Genomic DNA, 25514 nt, shown 5'->3' with positions numbered 1-25514 from the left:
TATGTGACACCATTTATTTGCTTTGGCTTACACACAATAGTTGAGCTGTTTTATATGGTCTTCACCAACACAAAATAAAACATGTTTATTTTAAGCATTAAAGTTCAGCTGACTAGTAAAAACTCATTAAGATATCTGGAACATTATACTTCATTAAGGTAGGTGTAGAAAATCTGATACTTCGTGGAAGGGGCTATGGGCTTAATGCAGTGATTATTGAACTTCCTCATGAACTTACTCATCCTTATAAACTGTCATTTTTTCCCGGAAAAAAAAAAATGTTTCTTCCCAATGCACCTTTTGCATGACTTTGAAAATGTGTTAAGGACTACTAAATTCAGCCCAAAAGTGATCATTTCATAACTGAGTCTTGTTTGCTGCCTCTTTCTTCCAATACATGTTTTGAAACTATGTTAAAGGTTCCTCCTTTTGTAAGTGGGAAAGGCTGTTTATGCAGCCTTTCCCACTTACAAATTCCTCTGGAAATTATTGTTCCAGAGGAATAACTGCTTAAGATTTAAATGGTCAAAAAATGGCACAAATGCAAAAGTAAGAATTGAATGAGAACAGTAAAGACAAAAGTTCCATCAGAATTGCAAGTTATAAATTGTTAATGTTACACTAACAGGAGAATAAGTGCTCACCTTTGTAGTAAACCCAGTAAGAATTGTATTATTTTTCAGGATGTCTCTGATGTATGTCAGTTTTCAAGGAAAATGTGCCATGTTGGAGAGTATTATAAATAATTTTTTCCTAGGTTGTTAAAGTGAAAGGACTAGATACTCTACAGCATCGAGTTTTCATTTCATGGTAGTTGTCCCAAAGTGTTAATTTGTCATGTTAGGACAAATAAGACAGGTATCTAGTCTAGTATTTGTAAGAAAGATGGTGAAGGCCATTTGATTCCTATTGCTGGTATGTTTTTGGACCTGAATTGTCTTTTTGGCTACTTATTTCCCTTAGCTTCCCACAGTCCTCTCTACCCACTCATGCACTTGGTTATTTCAGGTGTGCTCAAAAATTGTAGTGTTATCAAAAGACAGGATGACTCACTGGACACTGAGCAGCAGGTGAATTTTTTTCACCGCAAGAGATGCAAAATCACTTAAAAACTGATGCTTTATTTTTCCACCTAAAAGTACTGAGTTTCATATAGGAAAAAAAAAAGTTATTTTGTTCCCTAACTGACTATAATTTGCAATTGGCTGACAGGAAACCTATCTACTGGGAAATAAACCTATCTTTTTTATCTTATTCTATGTTTTAGCCACACTACTTAATGTCAAAATCTTTTTTAGTATAATGAAATTATATACTAAATAGTCTGTAGTAATTAATTTTTTGGCAGTACATATTTTGAATGCCCCAACAGAGGTCACATTGTTAGGTCACAGAATAAATTAAAACTAGAACAGCACTATAATCAAATCACTTCAATATTGGCCTTCAATGCAGTAATAATAAGTGACCAGGTTGCTGAGACTGTAGATTACTTGTGCAGTCTAAATGAAGGCAGATGAAATTTTCCAGCGCAAGGTGCCATCCATGTTTTGGTCTCTGAACACTGCAGGGAACTCTGGGAGTGCACCTGCCAGTCTTAAATAATTCATGCCAATCTGAACCTGCATGGAACCAATGTGTGCCAGGCCCTTTCTGTCATTATGAAATTCTCCATGCAACTGCTGGCAGTGCAGTGTTGGGGGTACCTGCCTTAATTTCTAAGGAGCTAGCTCAAGAATGAGAAGCTGCATTCTGTGCACAAAATCTGTGGTTAAATTGCCCAGGAAGTGTGTTCAGACAGCCATGGATAAACTACTTCTCCCTTTCAAGCCATCTGGTTTACAGCAAACACTGGTATTTCAGTGCTACAGTTAAAATTACTGTGTGAGGCCATTAAGAGATGACAAGCTGAGCAATAAGGCAGTAATTTGCATCAAAGACTGAAGAACTTTCATGACCTTGATTTTACATAATACTACTTGGAACAAACAGAAAATAAAGCCCAGGCTGTGTGAAATAATTAAGAAAAAATGTGAAATAACCAAAAAAAACCAAATTAAAAAAAAATAAACCAAAACCACTATTGTGTTTTACTCAAATCTCTCTATAAAATGCTATTTGTTAATCATCCCATTTTTTGCGGTTCTTCTGAGAGGCTTTACATTCACACGCATTCACATTGAATTTCAAAATCAGTGCATTTGATTAAGTCATTTCAGATTTCCACCATTTGACAGCTTCTCTTTCGCTCTCTGTAGAAGATTTTTTTTTCTGAATATTCCATAGCCGTATTAGCGGGAAACTGCTTCTATTTCAAGGTGTGTAAAGGCCAGTCTGTAGATGCTCAGAAAGCTGGGATGGGTTCTGGCTTTTTAAAGGTAAGTTGCAAACAAAAGGGAGATGTATTGCTTATGACATTGACTGTACAGCCTGTTTAATGTATCATTTATTTTTTTTTTACTGTATAGGGGTTTTTTTTTCTGAATAATTTTTTTTATTATCTGCATGTGTACCATACTATCTGGAGTTGACTGACTGCTCTTAAATTCTGTTTGTCTCAGAAAAATAAAGAAGCTTGAAGATAGTTAGAGACTCTAATTTTTAAACTGATCAGAAGCAATTCTGCTTATTATAGCCCTGATGCTGTATGTCACTTTTCAGTATTGGAACTGATGTTTCCAATGTTAGCAATGTTTTCTTTATATATATTTTGGGTTTTTTAAAAATTTTATTTCATTTGAGTCCTGTGCATTTAAAAACTTTCATGTTGTAGTGAATCTTTTGTAATACTTATTTAGAAGCTGGTTTTCTAGTATCTGGGGGTGGAATCAACTTAGTATACTATCTTTATAAATCTAATTAACTGCTTGTCTGCTTGATGTGTACTATTACCAGGCTGATTCTATTTGTGAGAACCACAGTGGCCATTAGGTTTTATGTTGTACTTTGTCTTCAGACTTCTTCTTCAGATAGATCTAAGATACTTTTCTTCCAGTTTCAATTGCTGCATCTCTGCTGTTGATTCCTGTTTAGTGTACATGAAGTCAGGAACAGCTTTTATTTTCCCCAAGATTCCAGTCTTTCCTCTTAAACTGCAAACACCTGCTCCTAAGTGAGGTTTTATAAACTGAGGGAACTGAGGGGAAGAGTGAATTTTGTGATAGTTATTACTGGAATGCACATTGCTGCAAAGTTCTTTTTATTTATTTATTAATTCACTTATTATTTATTTATTTTATTATTATGTTGAATGGAATATAACAAGATTTTTTGATGGCTCCACATAATTCTGAGGGTTTTCAACTTTGTTTTTTAATTTTTATTTTAAATTAAACTGAGAATCACTGAATTTGGACATCTGTAATACATAATTTAGGCTAGTAACTGACCAGCCAACCAACCTGGTTTTAAGGCAGAAGTCTATTTTGAGCTGTTCATTGATGTGTTTGACAATTGCATGTTCAAAAACAAACCTTTTATACTTGCTGGTGACGAAAGGTAACAAGGGAATGGTTCTCCACACAATAATTATTTGGACAAATATCTTCCACTCATCTTCTAGCAAGAGTCGCATTTAAATATTTGACTGTGACATTAGGATACCGTTGAATAAACAATGTATGAAGCAATTAAATTATGGCGCCTGAATGTGAACATCAGTCCTATCTACTCAGTCAGCTGTCTTTTTCTAGGCTGAAGAAGCTTCTATGATTTTATTTTTGAATGCACAGTGTCTCCTGATATCAAAAGACAAAAACTCTTGCAACAGTATTAAAATGGTAAGATTAAAAAGCAGTTATTTATTGGAAGCTCCCAGGTGCCTCCCTAGTTATGGTCTGTGGGCACACATGACACTGGATTTCTACAGCCTTTATAAGTTTAACAAATTGGGGTATTTAACAAATATTGTCCAATTAGCACAGCACTTGGTTACATAATTTTCCCCTGGGTATTGCCCCACTGGAGTTGGCCCGGGGCTTCTTTGCCTCACTTCTTGTGTCTTCTCAGACTCTGGCTAGGAAACAACATGCTCTTCTTGTAGGTTCTCTTCTTGAAAATAAGACTAAACACTATTTCAGGAATGTGTTAGAAGGTTAGCTTATTACTCTAAAGTCTAAGAGAAAGGATAGGAAAAATACCAGCAGCTATATAACTCCATATTAATAATCTACAGAGCTACAAATATATGAAAAATATGTAAAAGCTGAAATCTTTAGGCATCAACAGAATCTCTTCCAACTTTAGCTATCTTTTTCCACTCTTTTCTAAGCTTTATCCCCTCTGCTGCATCCTTTTGAAAGGTGGGAAGAGAATATTCCCAGTTTACAGTTTGCAGCCACTGGAAACTTAAGCAAGCCCATAATGATATTCTATCTGTTACAAAGTTCCTTCCTAATTGTCCCTAAAACCTGAATTACTTCTTAGACCACTGCTGGATCCTGAGTTGATATTTCCATGAATATCAAGGGCCATCTAAGAGATCATAGTCTTATTTCAGGGTAACATGACTTGGTGTTTTGGGGTGTGAATGTTTCTTTCACATTTAGGTATTTAATGTTCTACTGAATCCTACAGAAGTTCTTTGCAGTTCTTCAGGGATGACTTGTATTGTCCCTCTTTTGAACTACTTTATCATCAGTCATAATCTTACTCTTCACCTTTCTCAGTTTCTTTACAGTCTATACAACAGCACTGATCCTAGCATAAATTTGTAACTCTACTGGTGATCTTCTCTATGGTGAAACAAACAGTTTACTCTCACTTTCTCTGTTTTTTTAATCCATTTTTATCCAATTTTTTAATCAATTACTTATCCATGCAGGTTCCTTTCTTCACAGGCCAGAGGCCCTTTACTTCCTAAAAAACACTCAATGAAAGCTCTCAAGTACAGTCTCATAAATTGTCTGCCTTTCATAATTTTGATGTTCATTATTCCTAGACTTGCTGAAATTTGCAGAGGGATCCAGTGATTCTGTGACAAATTATTATTATCCTTTTGTACAAAAACTCATGCTCTCATCCCAAAATAAAATTTTTAGTCAGGTGACCAGACTTCTGGTCTTTTCATTTATACCTTCTATTACGATTTTCCCACTGAGCTTGTCAGGCTTAGAAACGTAGAGGTTCTTGAGCCTCTTTGACTATTTTACAGTTCTGTGCTCTGAAAGGGAAGAGGTTAGGTGTTAAGCTATTTCATTTTTAAGATCCCTAGGTGATAACCACCTGGCCTTGGCAGTTTGTTTCCTTTTATTGATTTCTTCTACAACCTCTCTTGCCTCCACTTCATCTTCTATTCTGCCCCTGCTCATAGGGAAAAGCTCAGCAAGAACAAATACAGAAAAGTCCATTTCTGTATGGTATGTATTTTCTTCTTACACAGCAGCTTTTATATTGGGATTTTTTACTACTCTTCCAGGTTATTTGGTATGCTTCCCTAGTAATTACTCATCTTTTGGCTCATGTAGCAACTGGAAAATGTGTAAACTTACCCAGAAATAAAAGAAACTTTAAACAGCCTCTGACATTTTATTCCAGGAAGGTGTAAGAACCATGACCAATGCACAGTTCTAATCTCTCCACTCTCCATAGTTACTTTAGTCTTACTGATTTAAGGTACAAATAAAAGATTCTATATAGAGGTCTGAGAAGTTTATTTTGCATATGTTGTGGTTGAACTCTAGCTGGAAGCTAAGTACCCCTCAGATGCTTGTTCACTTCCCCCACCCTCACCCATGCTGGGATGGGGAAGAGACTCAGAAAAAGATAAAACACATAGGTTGGCATAAGAACAGTTTATCAATAAAAATATCAAAAGCAGGAGCAGCAATAATAATAACAAGACAAAATAAGAGTTTTAAATAGTGTTTTTATTGAAGCACTTTGGATAATATTCTGTATGTGTTTAACAATAAATAAATTATTCTTTTTGTGTGTGACTTGGAGTATGTCTGCCTAAGGAATTCTTGGGAAAAAAATATTTTAAGTTTAAAAAAAACAAAAGGAAGCTAACAGAGGTGACAGTATTAACTAACAGAAGCTTTTTCATCTTGCAGGAAATCCTATTAAAACATAAGAAGAAAAAAAACCCAAACAACCCTGGTCAAATACTGGCAAGGCTTTCTCAGTAAGGTTTTGGGATCTCCCTCCTTGGATATATTCATAGCCTGAATGGACATGGTGCTGATCAACCTGCTCTGGATGATCAACTTCTTGCTAACAGGATTTGACTGGATAATCTCCAGAGATCCCTTCCAATCTCAACCATTGTGTGTTTCTGTAGCAGAAAGTGAGATTACATTTCTTACTACAGTAGGCACATTGTGTTGTTTGTCTGATTCCTGTTATAGGGACTCAGTTTCAAAATTAATTAGGAAAAGGAAATACAATTAAATGTCTTATCAAGAGAATATATTTTCTGAAAATGAGAAGTCTAACAGAGCTTACAGCAAATCCATTATTAAACAAATTTTGAATCTATGTTTTAATTTGAAATCTAAAATATAATATTATTTTGACCAAGATCATGCAGAAATCATGTTTGATATATTATTTCAAACACTGTAAACAATATTATAGTTTTGGGCAAAAGTTTTCAATCTAGCATTTTTATGCATGTAGTTTATTTTGGTATGGAAATACAGAACCTGGTGTTATTTTCAGCCTTCGAGAAACCTGAAAGTTAGGTTCAAATATTTATTTAGGATTTATTTAATCAACGGAGGCTTTAAAATTATTTTTGCCTTCCCTTTTTTCACCTCAATAAATCACCATGGATAGTTTGTATTTTAATGTGCCTTTCTACCAAATCTGGATTTGTGGGGTTTTTTAAGAGGAGGAAGGGAGAAAAGTGCCTCTGAGAAGGAAGGCTAAGTGGATTAGTAATGATGAATGGTAGTTTTTCTTTAATGTTGTGCTATTTTGAAAGTAAAAGGAACAAGACAAGGGAACTAACATGAAATTGAAATAAGATAAAAGTTTATAACAAAAACAGTGCAAAAATTGAGATTTTAATTTTTTTAGGTTTACAGACAATTTTTTTTTTACCAACCTTGGTCATAACTGATGGTGGACATTTTTTTTTCTTCTGTTGTAGTGTCTGAAATGCACTTTTCTATTCAATTGATGCTTTATGTGCACCCTCTGCCCTTACACAAACTGAAGTATTGAATTAAAAGCTTTGAGTATTGTCAAGTTCTAATGGCATGGCAGGAAACATTTTCTTCTTTTGCAATCATGATATTTTTGTTACAGTGATAATGAATACTTTTCCTGAGAGATGTTCAAAATTCAAATCAGAAGAATAAAAACTTGAAATCTTGTAATTCATAATTTAAACCACTTTGGCCATAAATATTAGGCAAAGGCTCTAAACTTGAATAATTTAAATTCCAATTGAACAACGGAATTTGATTTGTTACCATAGTAGGCAGAGCATATTTGAGTGGTTTCTATAGTTTTGCTTTAGATAATGGTGATATGCTTCATTTTTCCCCCAAGCAATGGAAAATTTTTGAACTCCTTGATTAGCTGAGTAGGTGTCTATAATAAAATAAAATGGTAGGTGTTAAGTGTATATTAAATGTATGACAATTAATGTGTAGGAGTGAAGTAGATTAAGATATGAAATTTGGAATTCTCTGATGTGAAAAAATATCTTATTCATCTGTATTGTCATCATAATAACATCAGAACTCAGCTGATGGTGATTTGTTTAAAAATAAAGACCAGTAAGTATTAAACTAAAATGTTTGAAGTAAAGTTCTAACATTCTCTCCACTTGCCATTTCTGTTCTTTAGACAAACTCTTGTGGGCAAGCTCTTGTTTGCTGCAAGGTAGTAGAAAAGACATGAAATGAAAGAACACATCAGTGATCCTCTACTGGGCTAAGAATCAGGTGAGAGTGCATCTGGTACCCAAGGAAATATTTCCTGTATGCTTCCTGAGTGCTTCCCTTGAGTATCCTGTTGGTAAAGCAAACTCACTTGCTACAAGAAATTTTGGTAAAGGCACAAACCTACAAATCTATTTGTTTCTAGAACTGATTTCATTTCTTTATGGCAGGCTGTTAATATATTAAGATGGACAGGATGTTGGCTTGGCTGTTAGATCAGGTCCAACAGACCTTTATTTAAAGAGCCTTAGAAGATATTTACTGTCACATACATAATGGATTGTTATTTAAGGGTATTTCTTTACAGTCTCAATCCTTAACTGAATTTTACCTAATTCTTGAGTTTACCTAATCCTTGACATATCCTGGAAAAGTTCAAACTTCACTTTAGAACCATGTAAAAATTGTTTGAGATGAAGTAAAGCAAAGAGCAAGCACAGTTAAAATCACAGGCATTTTGATATTTCTTGTTAGTTGCAGACAGAGTAGCAGTGTGGATAAATAATCATAAAATCTTTGGAAGTCGGCATTTTCCCGTATATAAGGCGCAAGTTTTGGCAGCAGGTTGGGCTTCAGAAATACGAGTTTTCTGAGGAAGGGAGAATAAAGACAAATGAGGGGCAGAAAAAAACAAGAAATGAAATGTCAAAATAACATCTTGGGGTGTTTGATGACCATTTCAGCAGCAGCTGTATCAGACTCCCTCTTTCAAGGCAACATGCTCCCAGTGGCAATATTCCATTCTGTAATGCTTTTCTGTTGCACGGGTAAAAGTTAAAGATAACACATTTCTTGCTTATTATGTCAATCAAATAATTTGCCTTACTGTCTCTCTTGTGGGATGATTATGACTAGTGATGAATCAATGGATTCTTTTCAAATTAAGCAGCTTTTTAAGAAACAATTAAATGGTAACCTTCACCTGGGAAGAAAGCAGAACATTTTCTGTACTGAAGAAAGGGTACTCAATGCTTTCAGAGGTGGCTTTCTCTTAATACAAATACATCAAGGAAATTACATTGGCTTCAGTGAGGCTGGAATCCCAGGGGAAGAGGGTGTCATATATTAAATTTTATGGGAAAAAATACCACAAAACTAAAAAAACCTGAAAACCACCAAATACCAAACCATGGCCAGAAAATAAATAAAAACCAAAACAAGATTCAAGTTTTTAAGCTACTGCTAGGAAAATTACTGTTTAAGCTTCCTCTTGTATAGTTCTTGTAGCTCTATGAAGACAGTATTTGCTTTTCCATTCCTGAAAAGTAGGAATTCTGTCATTGAATGTGGGCAGCATTTTTGGTGGAAAGTCATCTGTTGAAAAATATGTACTTTTAATCAAAAAACAGTCCTCGTTTATTCAATGCATGAAATGGAGGGAATAACAACTTTTTGCATTTGCGATTATTTAATTTTTCTGTCTTGAAACGATGGCTGAAAAACAGGTTCATTATGGAAAGTTTATGAAAACAGCTGAAGATTTAGAAAATTTCTGTTATATATAATTCAGTCTTTAAAAATTAAGTGGATATGTTTACTATGATTAGTGGGTTTTTTGATGATAGTCCTTCCACAGAGGAAAAAAAAATCATTTAAGAGCTTCCCATTCTACCAGGAAAGAACATAAAAGAGCCTGTAATGAAGCTAATTCTAGTTAACATTTCACATCAATATAGAATACAAAAATTTAAAAATGAGAGGAATAAAGAGAACAGTGTTTAGTCAGTTATATATCCTTTTGACTAACAGCTAATTTGAAGGAAAATACTGCATTGAGACAGTTGCACTGTGACATTGATGTCTGGTAAAGCAGAAGAGATCCCAATTCCTCAAGTAGAAATTAGTTTGGGAAAAAAAATGCTTTTCATATATTTGTGCCAGAAGAATTTTTAAAATTTGATTATAATTACAGCAACATAGCAAAAATAAATTAGTCACTGAGCCATCTTAGGTTTCTTGCAAAGATAATATTTCCCAAGTTAAATTTTTATTTTGCATTACTAATTTAGTAAAAATCTATTAAAACTGAGCATTCAGCATGGACTTTACTTTAAAAATGAATCAAGAATTTATGAACATTGATTGTGACTATTGTAGCAGATAATGCTCTCCCAGACAGTTGCTAATGCAATGCAACATTCTTTAAAATTATTCAGTGCATACACTTCTCCAAAGCAGACATTCTGTGAAGTATATTTGTCTGCAATCTTTTAATAAGTCACACAACTACTGAGAGTCTAATGATTTTGCATAAGCAAATGTGTGCATGGAAGGTAGCCATGCCAAAGATATTTGGTCTTGCTTAATACCAGTTCTTCACCAGGAAAACCTGGGCTTCAAGCAGTGAAATGTAATGTGGCCTTTCTCAGCTGCCACTTGTAATCTACATTCCCTGGTACATGTTGGTGTCCTCGGCAACAAAATTTTTCTTCAGGATTTATAGTTATGATGCACCCCCACATATGTGATGTGCTGACAAAGTGTTATGTTGGTGCTATTCAGCAAACAACAATCTTGCAAAATGTGCTGAAAATTCCCTATTGCTCTTAAAAGTGGGCTCTGCAGTGTCATTACTGTGTGGTGCATGCTGCTTGTCAGGATGCGTGAAGAGGACAATGAGGACCACTGAGAAAAATGAGAAAAACCATAAACCAAAAATACTCTCTGATGAGAATATTGAATTGTGGTCTCCTAATCACAAGACTAATTAGCAAAAATCAAAATCTTGACAGTGAAAGTGCCTTAAATACAAATGGAGAACTGCCATGGATTAAGAATCAATCAGAGAGATGGCAGAATATCTCTGCAAAATGAAGAATGGTCTCTTGCCCAGGATACTTTCTGTGCCCAGGCAAGGAATTTGGAGCTTGTGAAGTCAGAAAGAGCAATATCAGTGATCTGGATTTACCTCCCACATAATCCATGATGTAAAATGTCAAATATTAATTCCTGTTTGAAGATGAACATATTTGAAAAGTTTAAATTTCTATACTTATTTCAAGAGTCTGCAGCAGTAGAAAAATTTGTAACAGTCACTGCCAGATTCAGGATTTTATGAGAAGAGGTTAACATAACTATTTAAATCTGCCTTTGCTATCTCTTGATTCATTTGTTAGATCCTTTTGTTGGAAACATGTCTCTCCCTTCACTTGAGTTTGCACCTGAAGCTCCTTACTGACTCTATGTCTTGGAAAACAGAGTTTGTTTTTCCTTTTCTTTTTCTATTTGACCTCCAATTAAAAGCAGGCTATTTTGATCTCTACATCTAATTGCAAAAGAAAATGACACATTATTTTTGGTTAATACCTCATACAATTTTTATATTCTCTGATAATACATGAATGGCTATTCATCTATCCATTAATGCTGGAAATCAGGTTTGAACATCAAATGAACCATTTGCTCTTTCCTAATTAAAATTTCTAGCCAAATGCTACCAAAAAACTTTCTTGAAATTTTGTTTACAAGGAATTAAAAAGCATTACACCCAGAGCTGCTTGAATATATTTTTAGTTGTAAGTATAATCACTAGATTTTAGACATTTTAAGTAGATTTAGCCATTAGATTTAGACATTTTTAGTAGATTTTAATCAGTAGACTTTAGATTTTTACTGTAGAGTGCGATGAGTATCAAAATAATGTAAACATACTTGCCTTTAATTAATTCTTTCAAATACAACATCAGCAGAGAAGGGCATACATTTCTGTCAGAAATACCAGAAGAAAAAAAATTATATTTTTAAAGAATGACAGTGATTTAGCACACTTTTAATTTATTAATATGAATAATAGAAATCTTAAGGTTCACTTAGACAAGATGCGTCATTTTTCTGACAAATAATAAATCCTTAGGGTATAAATCTACTTCTCATATCTGGAGAAGTATTTATGGCTAATATTAAACCTTTAAGAGTTAGAGGGGCACAGTAGGAAAAGTGGTGGAGATGTATACATTTTAATCATATACATTTAAATTGTAAGAAATTAGTACAGAAAAAATAACATTCTTGCAATAGAAAGAATAAAAACCAATGAGAAAAAACTAAGTTCTTTGATGCTATTGCAAAAATATATTTTATAAGTAGTTTGGGGTCTTAATTTCAGGCATAATTAATTCAGAATATGTATTCAGATGAAGATTAGAGAAAATATTTAAAAGAATTGTAAAGAATTGTAATATTTTAGACTTTCTTAGATTTTTCTTATGAAGCCACATAGAGATCTATGCTAATTTATTGTGCTTTGACATCACTGCTTGTGAAAAAAAAGAGGCAGAAAAATATTTGAGGTTATTCAGGTCCTGATTTCTCTTTTTTCTTTCTTTTAAGGATATATATCTGAAATCAACACATAGGTATTGTTATACTGAGTGAAAGAAATATACTAAATTTTTTTACCCCTGACCTGCAAGAAATGGCTGAGAAGCTGTTCTGCAGAATTCCGTATTTTTGGGTACCACTGGGACTGCTTAGCAGACATTTTGATGTAAAGGTCAGGAAAGTTCTCAGTCATTGTATATTAAGCAAATATTTAATATGTAGTCTTTTGTGATGAAAATAGATTTAATTCCTCTTTAATCCTAACTTAGTCAGTCTTTCTAAGCCTTTGCATGCTACTTACAGAAGACAGCTTATGATTTTTATTTCTTTTAAAATTATTATTCTACTCTATCTCTCTGGCAGTTCAGAATAGGGATTATTAGTGCATATGAAGTGGAAGTGATCTTTTGATTCTAGTTTTCCAGTAATATGTCATTTAGCCCACTTCTTAAACTTAGAAATTCCAAGGAGCTGTCAGCTTTCTGCATTCCATTTACTCCTGCCTTTCTAGGTGAGAGGTTGCGTATATTCCTTCTGTGCTGAGACCTATTTCTGCCATATTTCTATAGTAATCCTTTCCTGTCACCTTTTGTGTCTCCAGGTGAAAACAGTCCTGTTCTGGTCTTCACTTACTGGATAAGATTTCCATTTTCCATATTTCTCTTTGATGAACATGCATACCCACAGCTGATATTCCTGGACCTGATATTCCAAATAAAACTCTCTAAGAACTGCTGCACTTAGTAATTCTTGCTCTCTGATGAAAATATTTCTCCTAACGTTAGGATTATATTTGTCTTTGCAACTGCACCAGAACGCTAATTTACAGTCATCCTATGCCATGTACCATGTTCAGTGCTTTTCTGTCATTTTCAGCTCTAGAGCTTCATAACTGAAGGGTTTTGTGTTAACCAGAAAAGTGAGCTTAAATGTATTGTAGTAGATTTTTCTTTATTATTATTACAGACCTTGACAGAGGGAGATACAAGAAATTTTGTGGCTTGACATTTTCCCCAAGCAAAGGAAGGAATGTTCAACACAAAGTCTAAACACATTTAATTGTTACTAGTGAAGTAATAAGGAGTTTTACATTTAATGCTGTTTTGATAGACCAATAAACAAAATAACTATATCTGATTTGAGATGAAGATGTACAAACTGAAAAATGCTGTATGTATATATATGTAATGTAATATCCTGTATCTTTATATAAATATATATGTAGAATGAAATGGTCCAGCGATGCTCAAGTCTCGACCTTGAGTTCTTCTTTGGATATGAATGAAGTAAATAATCTAGAAGAGATTATTTGGTGCTGACAGAAAAAGTATTTTCAGAAACAAGCATTAATTCTCCAAGTTGAGGCTGCTGGGCAGCTTTGACCACTGACACTTTTATGCTCTAGACCTACCATGGTTTGCTGATAAAGATTTGGTTGTTTTTCAGCCAATGTTAAATTCAAGAGCTCTAACAGATTAATTTAGCACGTTATAAGTAAAGCCTTCACAAATTATGTTGTTTTCTAAATATTTGTATATTATTGTTTTCAGAATATTCTTGAAAATATTTATTGTCTTCAGTTTTCTCCTACTGCCCTTAATATTTCTTCTGCAAAAAAAAAATTGTTTGGTGACAAGTTCTATTCTTTCCAGATTATTTTGTCAATGTTTGTTCCTGAAGCATTTATTCTATGCAAATGATACAAAGTGAAAACTTGGTTAACTGGTGTTTTCTTAATTTTTAATTGAAACATTCTTCAGTAACCAGCATCAGTGGTCTCCTCCTGACATTCCTGAATTATGACATTCTAAAACTCAATTCCACATCCTATTAAAGTACTCATGTGTATCATCACTAGATATATTAAGTAAGTTAATTTAGAAATAAGGCTTATCAAAGATGGGGTAAAATGTCTTATCCCTTGACTATTTAGAAATGAGTGGGAGAGAAAAAAGAAATTATGAGCATGTCCGTAAATTTTTCCTTTGAGTTTAGATTCTCTTTAAATCTTCTGTAACAACTTATAACATCTTTATTTCATCTGATTTAAAATTTAATGTCAATATAAAATGCCTAAATGTCAAGTCATGGCCAACCATATTTAACAACTGCACAATTGACAACTAGAAGATAGTCCTATTTCAGCTCCTTCTGAATGAATGGTCATCTGCACATCATAAACCAGCATCTCAGCAGGAAACAAAACAAGCGTGAATACATCTGTAACTGTATGCTTGGAAGGTTTTTGAATAAATAACAACACTGTGACAGAAATGTTGAATGTTTTCAGCACTTAAAAATGTGGTGTGCGCTGTAACTGAGTGTGTGTGTATGTATTTTTATATATATGTGTGTGTATAGATATATTTGTGTGTGTATATGTATATATACATCAGTGATTGTGGGATTGCCTTGATGAGGTGCCTGCAAGACTCACAAATCAAACCAGTTAAAAAAGTTAAAACTGGATTGATTTTCATTAAGGGTACACATGAGCAGTGGTTTGTTTTTAATGACCATCAGTCATTAGATTCTCAGAGAACCAGTCCTTAACTATCTCGTTTTGATCAGTACTAAGTAAAGCTCACCAGGATTGATGCTGGCTCTCAATGCTGACTGTTGTCTTTGGTCCTCATTGGTCTTAGCCATGAAGGTTGAGGTCTTCAGGCCTGAGAGCTGGAAACAAAATGCATATAATTTTCCTTATTTCCTTCCCTCAACCAGTGTAAGGTTCTTATTTGATTGGAAATCAAATAAGATTTCCTTTTTTTGGTTGGTTTTTTGGGGGTGTATATTTGTTTGTCTTTGTTTTGGTTTTTTTGTTGAGTTGGTTGGTTGGTTGGGTTTTTTGTACTTCTTGCATCCTCAAAAGAATAGAGGAAGATCTACCTGTTCCAGGCCTTTTTTTGCTATTGCCAGATGTCTTTCTTGCTTCTTTTAACTTTTCAGTTCTTGAATTGCACATTTTGCAGCATACACATTTTTCTGTGCTCTGCTTGTGCAGCTCTAATGCTTTTTAATACAAGTTACTATGAACTTGCCTAATCAACATCTGCTTAGAGGGGCACCAACACCCTGATTTGTCTGCACTTGCTTTATGGAGCTCCTGGAGCTCATTCTCTGTGCCAAGGACAACCAGGGACTACTGATGTGCCCAGTATGCTGTGCTGACTTGTCCCATCTCTCCCAGGTCATGGCTGCTCTGAATGTGGAAACAGAGGAAACTTTCACTCAGTAATGAAATGAATATGCTCAAAATCATCCACAGATTTAGAAACAGGAGAAGAATTCCTCCTACATAATTTCAGTAGAAAGATTTTTTTTGCCTTCACACACATATCTGCTTCCATGCTTTTTCTTCTCAATTTGTTTTTGTACTTATGTATCCCCCTGGTATTTTAATGTCTTATGTGGCGTTTGAAGAAAGTTGCAAATAGATCCAATATAGATATATAAGATATTCCTCCCTCAAAATATATGTCCTATTTAAGTAGTCTACTACTACTGGTATTAATGGTAGCTGTGTTTCCTCTTTATTTTTTTTTGTCCTTTTCTCTTGTTCTGCTCCTAAGGAGCAGTATCTGTGGTTAGTGTCTGAGAAAGATTATAGAAGAATTTAGGAATGAATACACAACAATAAAGAAACTTTTACAGTAGAGACAGTAATATACATGAAATAATTATCTTGATTTAAAGACTATTAGACTGATTAAATACTGATGTAGTTTTCTTCCCTCAAGAAAGCATAAAAAGCTTTTTATATAAGGCCAGCTTTGCCTGTGTTGTCATTTGGAAACTGTTCATGATTGGTTTTGGCAGACAGTGAAATTAATGTGTCAGAATGTTATCTGAATTTTTCAAAGCATCATTAAAGTGGTTCCTAGCTTTCAATTCCAAGACGCTGTAAGTAGTTCGCTTTTAAAACTGACACTTGGGAGTATGAATTAATTAAAATTTAAGTATACTGAAGTTTTCCACACAGCCTGGAATTTTTTCCAGTCTCCTGTGAAAATGCATAAATTTCAGAGATGACCAATAGTGTTTGATAAAGCTAAAAATTAAAATACAAGAAGAGGTAGGTTTAATAAATGAAAATCTAGCTGATTAAAATATAAAGAATAAGGATAAAATCCAAGAGGGCTTTATTTCCCATTACCTAGAATTGTAAAGGATTGTATGGAGAAATTCCTTTTCAAACTGATTTGTAAAGATTGATCATTCAGTCCTTTAGCTGCATTGTAACTGATTGTGTACTTTAATGACATCCCAAACTTTTTGCTGGTTTTATTCTTAGCTTTATCTGCTATTTTTTGTTAACCAGTGTAGTTATTATCTCTTTAGTACAGAAACAGGCTTTTTAGATGAAATAGTAATCATAATTATTATATGTTATCATAATCTATTATTCTTCTCTTAAAGAAACGGAGTTGGAGCTATCCTTGTTGAAGAGATAGTGGCTGTGTATTTCTAAAGATAATGTCACAATGTATATACTTAAAAAACTTTTATGTTCATAACTATCTACAAGACTAATGCAGAAAAGTATGGCTTCTTTTCCTCATCTCTCTGTTCAGAAGTATTCTCATCTAGAATATCTACAGAAATACCCTAAATAATGAGGGAGACATTCAGTCTGGATTATTTTAATCTCAAAGTATGCATCTTCTACTGTTGTTTTTCCAAATGTTCAACAAGCATTTCACTGGTTTTGCAGTGAGATGTGTTATTCAGTGGTCAGACAGGATAGAGTTAACCATCAGATTTGTCACGTTTCTCCTGATAGCTCATTGCTCATATTTGTTTTGTCCTGCTATTACTAAATGGAAAATGCAAAATGATATAACAGAGTTTAGAAAATGGGCACCGTATGCTTAATACTTTGTTTTTTATGACATGAACATGTAAAAAGTAACTAATGTACATGTAAACTAATGAACATGCAAAAAGTAACTAATCTTTTTAAAAGTCTATATATTCTGAATGAATGCAAAATTCTGTGCTTCCTAGATCTTAAAGTGAGACCTTAAATGGTCTTTCATATTCCATCTTCAAAAGGAAACAAATAGAGGATACTGAGAAACATAAAATTAACTGTTAACTGTAATTTCAGGTATGCTTTTTTCTCAAATACAATTCCATGCAATACATACTTGCATTATATATGAGCCAAAGAAGTAAAGATAACATTTGGTAAATTTCGTAAGATTTTAAATTAGGAAAAGCAAACAAACAAATAAGCATTGAAATTTGTATTATTGGATGAGATATAATAGTGGAAAAAATGGATGCCATTGATGTCAAGTCAGGAAAACATCCTAGGATATATAGTAGATAAGCATATTTTTATTTAATTATGTATATTACTGTTTTTATTAAAATGTGAGGCTTTGTATAATAGTTTGTCTGTAGTGCTTTTCCCCCTCTTTTAATGAATAAACACGAAAAAGCATGCACTGTAACGCTTTTTTGCATAGCTAGCACAATTTAACGTCATTTCTTTTCAGTCAGGGAGGTGAGTTTTTCAGAAACATACCTTTATAGTTAGAAAAAATGTTATTTTTTCAAGGAATTTTCTTTGCATATTTGGTTCTCTTTTATTTAATACAGTTTACTGCTGAAAATGACTTTAACAAATATAATACTAGAACCGGTAATACAATCTTATACTTGCTTGGTTCATTTGAATTCTGACTGTTTCTAAATTCTGTTTTTGTGTGTAGCAGAAACCTCTGTGCAAAGCCCAAATCTGTTAGGTTTTGTTTGTTAACTACTGCCAAAAGTAATGCTTTCCCCCCATAAAATAGTTTCCCTGTGGAATTCTATATGCAATTACTTAGGTATATTTCAGTAACATTTTCAGTCTCACTCAGTTGAATTTATTTTCAGTTTCTTTATAAGATAATGCCTTTAAGGTAAAGAAAATCATTGGATATAAACTTCATTCTTAATCTGTCCATAGGGGTACTATATTAATTTGTTTCCTTTAAAAAATATATTACAGGTATATTACAGTTTTACTACAGTTATACTACAGTTTCAGTACTGTTTGTAATAATTATAAAAGTACCATAATAAGAAAAAAATTTAACAGGTATCACTTTTACAAAAACTGTATCTGTCAGCTGTTGTCTCATTTAGAGATCATCACAGTTTGAAATTTATTCAATATATTGGATGTATCAGACAATAAATGATTCAAGACTTACTCCATTTTCCTCAGAATCAGTAATTTCTATTTGCACAGAAGAAATAGATATTTTTAATAATATATGTTTCTTAATGGAGATTTCTGACTCAGTGTGTTTAGGCATGTATTACATGCATGTATGTTTCTGAAGTGATATCAGAAAGCTGGTGTAAATTGCATGCATCATTAGAGGATTGGTGAAAGTTTAGTGGACATGCAAGGCTCAATTTCAAATAGAGTCCCAATATACCACCCTTGCTATCTACAGATTGGATTGTGTTATCTTCTTTGTGTTCTTACTCCATTACCATTATCTCAATATTGAGGAAAATGTTTGTAATATGCATGCTACAAGCATCAAACAATCTTTCTGAACCATCAGAAACTCAGTGGAAAACTCGTAATTTTGAAAAATGTGATGGTTTTCATCAGCAGGCAAAATGCAATTGTAAAGGTATTGTATGTTGTTGGATGTAATATTCAAATTAACAGAAAAATATTGCAACTGTTCATAAAAGAATGTTGAATAAATGCGTTTTAATGGAAACTGTCACTGACACATCATTTTAATTTTGTTCATCTTGAGGAGCATAGAATCATAGAGGGCTTTGGGTTGGAAAGATCATTAAAGATGATTTAGTTCCAGATTTTCTGCCACATGAAGGGGCATTTCCACTAGACCAGGCTGCTCAAACTCCCATCCAACCTGATTTTTAACCCTTCTGGGGACAGGACAACCACAGCTCATTTGAGCAACCTGTTCCAGTGCCTCAAATCCCTCACAGCAAAGAATTTCTTTCTAATATTCAACCTAAATTCACCCTCTTTTAGTTTAGTACTTAGTTTATCCTTTCTCAGTCATCCTGTACAGTTTTTTATTGTTACATTTTCAGTGGGTTTTGGGAAAGCTTCACAGGACTGTTTGGTTTATTTGTGTCTGTTTGTTCTGTGAATGTTTTATACTTTGTGACTGAAAATCAAGAGAGAAAGTCCAATCTATTGAAAAGGTAATAGAAATAAATTGCACATTGAGCAGCTTGCTCTTAAATACTTCAAAGAATATTTTGCATCTAGTCAGAAACTTTTGCTTGGAAATGGTTCCCAATATCATACTATTGACCATTCCAGCCTTAATACTCAGGCATTATTGCTCGTGGCCTTTCCACCTTTTACTGCCTGATATGACTCTTCATAATTCTTTTGGATTTAGAGAACTCCAGAGAATCCTAATGTCTTTGCAATTTGGAAGAAAATTATGTATCCCTGAAATTATAGTCAGACTCATAGACTCATGGTGCCTGCTTTTATCTTTTTCTAAAAAAAAAAGGGTTAACATACATTTCTATAATGTTTCATGGTTTGGAAACTCACAAATAACACCTATACTGAGGATTCATAAAATGCCTACATATTTGATTCTTTCAAAAGACAAAGTATTTTTGAAATTTCACACAGGACCGTGCCGCTTATATTTGTTAATCAAAGTATCTGTGAAAAAAATTAAAATGTGTGAACTGGAGTTTACAGGCAGGAACCTTATCATCTACTTAACAGCACAGAGTTTTAATCTGACAGTCTTCCCCTGAAAAAGGAAATATTGCATGACTCGATGTGTCATCCTTAATCTCAATTTGATCCAGGTGATGTCTAACAAAAATAGGATTTGTTCCACATGCAAGGTGTATTGTGTATCATCAGAGCCTGCAATATCTTTCTTCTGTAAAGATGTCATTCTGTTCCTCTGAGAAAGTTTTTAAACTTCTGAATTTAAACTTTCTATTCATATCCACACTTTTGTTCTCTCCGTATAAGTGGTTTTTTATTGGTTTTGCATTTTCTCCTTAGAGGTGTAATAGGTATTTTGGGATAGAAGTAACCATGCAATGGAAGCCTGATTTGGCTATTTTTTTTCCTACATAGTGCCTGATTCTCAGAATAATTTGATTTGATTTATAATAAGGACTTCAAGGAAAATAAAAGTTTATGAATTTTAGAGAAAAAGCAAATGTCTCCTAGGAGTGCTTTCCCCCCCAGATTTGAATATTCGTGGCGCAAGTCTGAATAAATTACCAATATCCTATTAGTGCTTCAAAATTTGAATGTTTTGATTATTGGTTTCTTTACCAGAAAATAGTGGTAGTGGGCAAAAACCTTAAACAGTCAAATCCTAAAAACAAAAGTGACAACATATCCTTGAATCAAGAGAGTAGATTTATGGGTCTGTGGAGGCTTTTTTTTGCTGAGATTTAGAGATTCTGTGTCCTTTTTATTTGGGCACTTTAATATCTAAAAAATTGAGAAGCAAAGCTTGCACTACTAAAGATGTGGTAGCAAGCTGAATCCACTGTACTTGCAGTGCTTCTAAAAAAAAGTAATGTAAACAAGATGATGTGTGGTCTGTGACTCCATTGCCCTTCTGCAGTAGCTGTTTTCCCCAGAGAAAAATTGTAGTGAAGCAATACTATTCTAATTAATTGTTCTATTACTTTTTCCTTGTACTGCAGTCAGGAATTGACAATTCTCAATTGTTTGCTCCATATGCACTCATAAGGCTTCACAGTAAGTACAGGGAACTTGCATTTTCTGGGACCTTATGGAAGGAATTCAAGGAAAGGAAGTCTGAAATTTTCATTACAGGTTTTTTTTGCCTCCCCATTAAAATAATCAATGAGACTATAGCATAAACGTAAATCCTAAAAGGAGAAAATAGCACTCTTTCATATAAGCAGAAAATTGTTAAAAATCAAACCCTCATTCTTAGCTGTATCCATATATTCTCTGCTGCTGTTGAATCTGTACCACTCTCTTTTTCACAAATACTTACTGATGCATATATAAATGTATTTGGACACACTTTCTTTCATTGTATTTACCTTTGCAGCTTTAGAATCTTGACCTAGGCAAGAGACCTTTCAGAATATTTTGAAGAGGAAAAAAAGTTTTTAGGAAGCTCATATACTAAATAGGTAATCAGCCAGTCATATTGAACCTGGGCATTTAGTATTAAACATTATTATTACCTATTGTGATGTAGACTGCATTTATATGAAAACAAAATGTATTGGCTCTTCTTCTTGACACATAGCTTAAGATAGTAACTTTGGTGCTTCTTTTGGGTGTAGCTTTTTTATTAGTGAATATCATGAGAAGCACCAATCCAATGCACAACTTAACTCAGGGGAAAGGAAGAAAAAAGTGTCTTGTTTAAAGTCTCTTTTTATTTCTTTCCTTGTTGAAAAATGTAATTTGAACATAGCTGTCTGTGTAATCTCAGCTGAAGGTATCTAGATGAAATACTCAGGAAACACTGAGTTTCATTTTGGCAGTCCATTCATGCAAGCTGACACAGATAGGTTATTTTTCATATAAATGAGAAACTCTCTGAGCACAGAAAATATTTCCATTTTTCACAGGAATTCTCAAACTTCTGATTTGTAGTACAGAGTGGTAACATTGCATATCATCTCTTGTAAGATAAGCAACTGCTCAGCTTTGGCATGAAGAAGCATACTTGTTTTAAATTATCAAACCCCTTGTAAACTGCTGTCTATTTAAAGTTGTCTTGTGTGCATTAGCAGCATTTACACAGAATTGCCTGTAATGACTTTCCCTTGGCATTTTGCCACTGTAAACTATTTAGTAATTCTCCCTCTTAACCAATTGCCAGTGGCAGCTGTCATGCTTATTTACTGTAGATGTAAGCTCCTAAAAGTTAATTCTAAAAGGTAAGTTGGTTCACCTCCTTGAGCAATTGAACAATTATTCCTCTTCCAAGAGGTTTGGTTCTGGTTCTGCACCTCCTTTCTGAAGTGGTAACTATAAGCATCTAAGCCTGCACTTTAAAACTACAGTGTCTGATTCTGGTTAATGTAAAATCAACTTGTAATTATTGCTTCCATTCTTACTTCCATCTTTTACCTTCCTTGTGCCTTCTATTTCATTCTTAAAGTTATTTCCCACTCATTAGCTGGGTATTTTCAGCTGAGGTGGAGAGAAAGATATGAGGGAAAACCAGAAAGATTCAACTCTCATGCTGATCCAGAGAGGCATAAAATGGTGAGACAGTCTAAAATAGCCAAAGGAGAAAGCCAGGACATCTCAGGCACTTTGAATTATCCTTTTCTTTTTTTTGCTTAGAATTGAAAAACTGCCTTTAGGTTGATATAACAATATTATGAGGTTTTTAGTTTTTGTTTTCTTTTTTCATAATTTTTCCCCAGGTTACAGGAATTTGACAGTTTTTAAAGTTGAAATTTTGGTTATCTACATTTTTTTTACAATGGACTATATTGATCAATGTTCAAATGGCAACCTGAATCTTCTGTCCTTCCTTTTAAAAATGACATGGAGAAGGCAGAGGAAAAAGGACTGAGGGAATATTTAGGCAAATATTTTATAATTGCTTTGGTGAATGACTTCAAATTATCACCTTCTTAGACTTAAAAATTTTCATAAGGACTTAGAATTGCTACAGCACATTAAATGCATTATATTTGCAATGTATTAAAGCTTGATTTCTTTTTGGCCTGGAAGACACAACTGGATATGTTTTAAGTTGGTAATCTTTTATAGTTACTGATATCTTTACTATTAGGATGAATTACTTTGCATCTCCACTACTCAGCATAAAATTTTCTGATCACATAATGAGATTTTCTGATTTTTACTATATTACTGAATCTAGAATTACTTGGAATATTTCAGTAATGTTTCTACAGACATTTAACGAGGGTGATGCATTTAATAGATTGTGCTCCCTTTTGAAAATTTTCCCTTAATATTCATTAATACTCATTGAGTCACTCAAAGGGTAAACTCCAAAAAAATTTGTTGGCCAAATTTTCACATATGTTACAAAGTTACACAGAGTTTAAGGAGCTGCAAGCAAGTAGTAAAAGTCAGCTGGTGATATGACTATGGACATTAAAAGTTGTGACTAGGGAAATTATTTTTATTTCCACTTTTACTAGTAGACTAGAAAATACTAGACTTCTTACACAAAAGAAGTCATGGAGAAGGAATTTTCAGACTTTTCTAATATGCCAATGGGTATCTGTTACAAATTTCACTGAAATCAGAGAAGTTTCTTGGTCTTCTTTAGGCTTTCTAAGCTTCGTTCCTTATGATTTTCTTAGGCTAGGAACTGCATAGGCTTTTTTTACCTCTGTTCTGTAGTTAGCGATGGATTTTTTTGTTTCACCATAAATGAAGTCTGAAATAAAGAGACTGAACAGGAAAAAACCGAAATATGTTGGCAGTAATGTGGAAATCAATAAAATTGAGCTATCAGCACCTATAAAAGTGGAAGAAATGTGCACATTTTTCCTTTACTCTCAGATTATATTGGACTCAAGGAAATGACATGAGAAACAAAGCAATTATTAGCCTATAAAATCATATAGAGATGGAAAAAATGCAGCAATGTGTTAATATTTCTGTTCAGCCTAGAGCTGAACAGTTTTTGATTGCTGCTAAGAGTTAAAGGAAGTTGATGAGAAAAGCAGAGTACTGGAAAAGTTCAAATACTTCCACAACTGACAGTCTGCAACATGATGTAGCAGTAAGAAAAATGTGTTTGTTATGTTGCTGGACCTTCGTCTTAGCATCCTCACTGCTTTGGTGACCCAGATGAAGTGTTAACAGGATATATAGATCCTCCAGTAAACGTGTGAGAAGCCACACTGCATCTGTCACTGTCACAGAAAGCAAGTGCTGAAGGAAAGGGCGGGGTGAGCACTTGTTTTGCGGGCAGGCTCTGAACAACGCATGAGGCAGCCTCGCCACGCCGCTGGCGGCTGCTCGGGAGGTTTGCTCCTCAGCTGCACGGAGCTTTTCCAGTCTCAGCAGTGACAGCCAGCTGGCTCACAATACACACTTCACAGAGCTGGTATCTATCAGCTTTGCCCCAAAATTCAGTGACGATTTAAAAAAAAAAAACAACAACCAAACTACACCAGGAAGAATTTGTTGGAAGAGAGATGGCAGTTCTCACAGGTACCAGGACGGGACATTTTGAAAAGTCTATCTGTGTCTCAAGACTTTAATCTGATTCAGCTGAACTTATTATTAATAATTGCACCTGCTTTTCCAGTTTAAAAATCCAAAGATACTCAGTTTCTTGATAATTGGATATTAAGTGCTATTGGGATACACTGGTTTCCTGTAGTTGTCAACAGTGGAAATGGGTTTATTAATTTCATTCATTTTTATAGTATAACTAACTGCAACCAATAGTGTTTTTGTATAAGATTAATCTGTTGCTTTATATTATAAAATACCTATATACCCGAAGCTCAACCAAGTATTTTAGTTGTACATCTTTTAAAAACATGATGTTTTATTTTTTCAGACATAGTAAAAAAATCCTTGTCTCCTCTGGAACTAATTCTGATAATGGATGTAAAAAAAATTTCTTCAGAAGAATACCGTATTCTCAGATAAAACTTTCTTAAACTGAAATTGTAAACAAAAAATTTCCTGGAATGATGGCATCACAAGAGATTTTAAAAGCTGTCAATCCTTATTAAATTGAGCTTCTGAAGTTGATAAAAATGGGACCTTACTCCTACCAAAAAAGGTAATAATTGTTCCCATAGTATTTTTTCCTACAAAATCTGCTTGATTGTAAATACTTGCCAGAAGAATAAATACATGCTAGATAAACCTCAATCTGAAATATTTATCACAGCAGACAGCTAAGAGAAGTTGCTCAGAAGAGACTGCTCTTCTTCAGAGTTTTGCTCCATATAATTTTATAGGTAAGACTAATCTTTTTTTACTGTCTGTGTGGGGAGCCTGGAAAGTCTGGGTAGTTCAGTAAGGTGCATAAAATTGAGTAACATGAAACTCTTGATTAAAAGGAATAGGTAAAAATGCAATAAACAATGGCATTATGGATGTCACAGACACTTCAAAGTGTTTGATATAGCAAGCAAAAAAGGAAAGGTCACTAATATAAATCCGTGAATTTGAATGGTCTTTTAAAAATCTGAGTTATATTCATGAATGGTTCTAAAAATCCTAGAATCTTAGAATAGTCTGGGCAGAAAGTGAACCTTAAAACTCATCTAGTCCAACTTCCCTGCAATGAGCAGGGACAGGGCATCCGTTATTTC

The 25514-nt window shown here is 33.8% G+C and overlaps 1 long non-coding RNA gene across 3 annotated transcripts in view; it reads left to right on the top strand.

The window, feature by feature from the left end:
- LOC113458909 (uncharacterized) overlaps positions 1-18968 on the top strand; it is a 219976-nt gene extending 201008 nt beyond the window's left edge. For 2 of the 3 annotated variants that reach the window (XR_012581169.1, XR_012581166.1), the window contains 3 exons: positions 6054-6286; positions 7798-7895; positions 12814-18968. This is a non-coding gene — a long non-coding RNA (uncharacterized LOC113458909). The remainder of the gene's footprint in view (positions 1-6053; positions 6287-7797; positions 7896-12813) is intronic. The other variant, XR_012581162.1, reaches the window with a different exon arrangement.
- Positions 18969-25514: the final 6546 nt, after the last annotated feature.

The sequence above is a fragment of the Zonotrichia albicollis genome, chromosome 1, assembly GCF_047830755.1.
Source record: "Zonotrichia albicollis isolate bZonAlb1 chromosome 1, bZonAlb1.hap1, whole genome shotgun sequence".
Lineage (NCBI taxonomy): Eukaryota > Metazoa > Chordata > Aves > Passeriformes > Passerellidae > Zonotrichia > Zonotrichia albicollis.
This window is presented reverse-complemented; position numbering and strand designations above follow the sequence as displayed.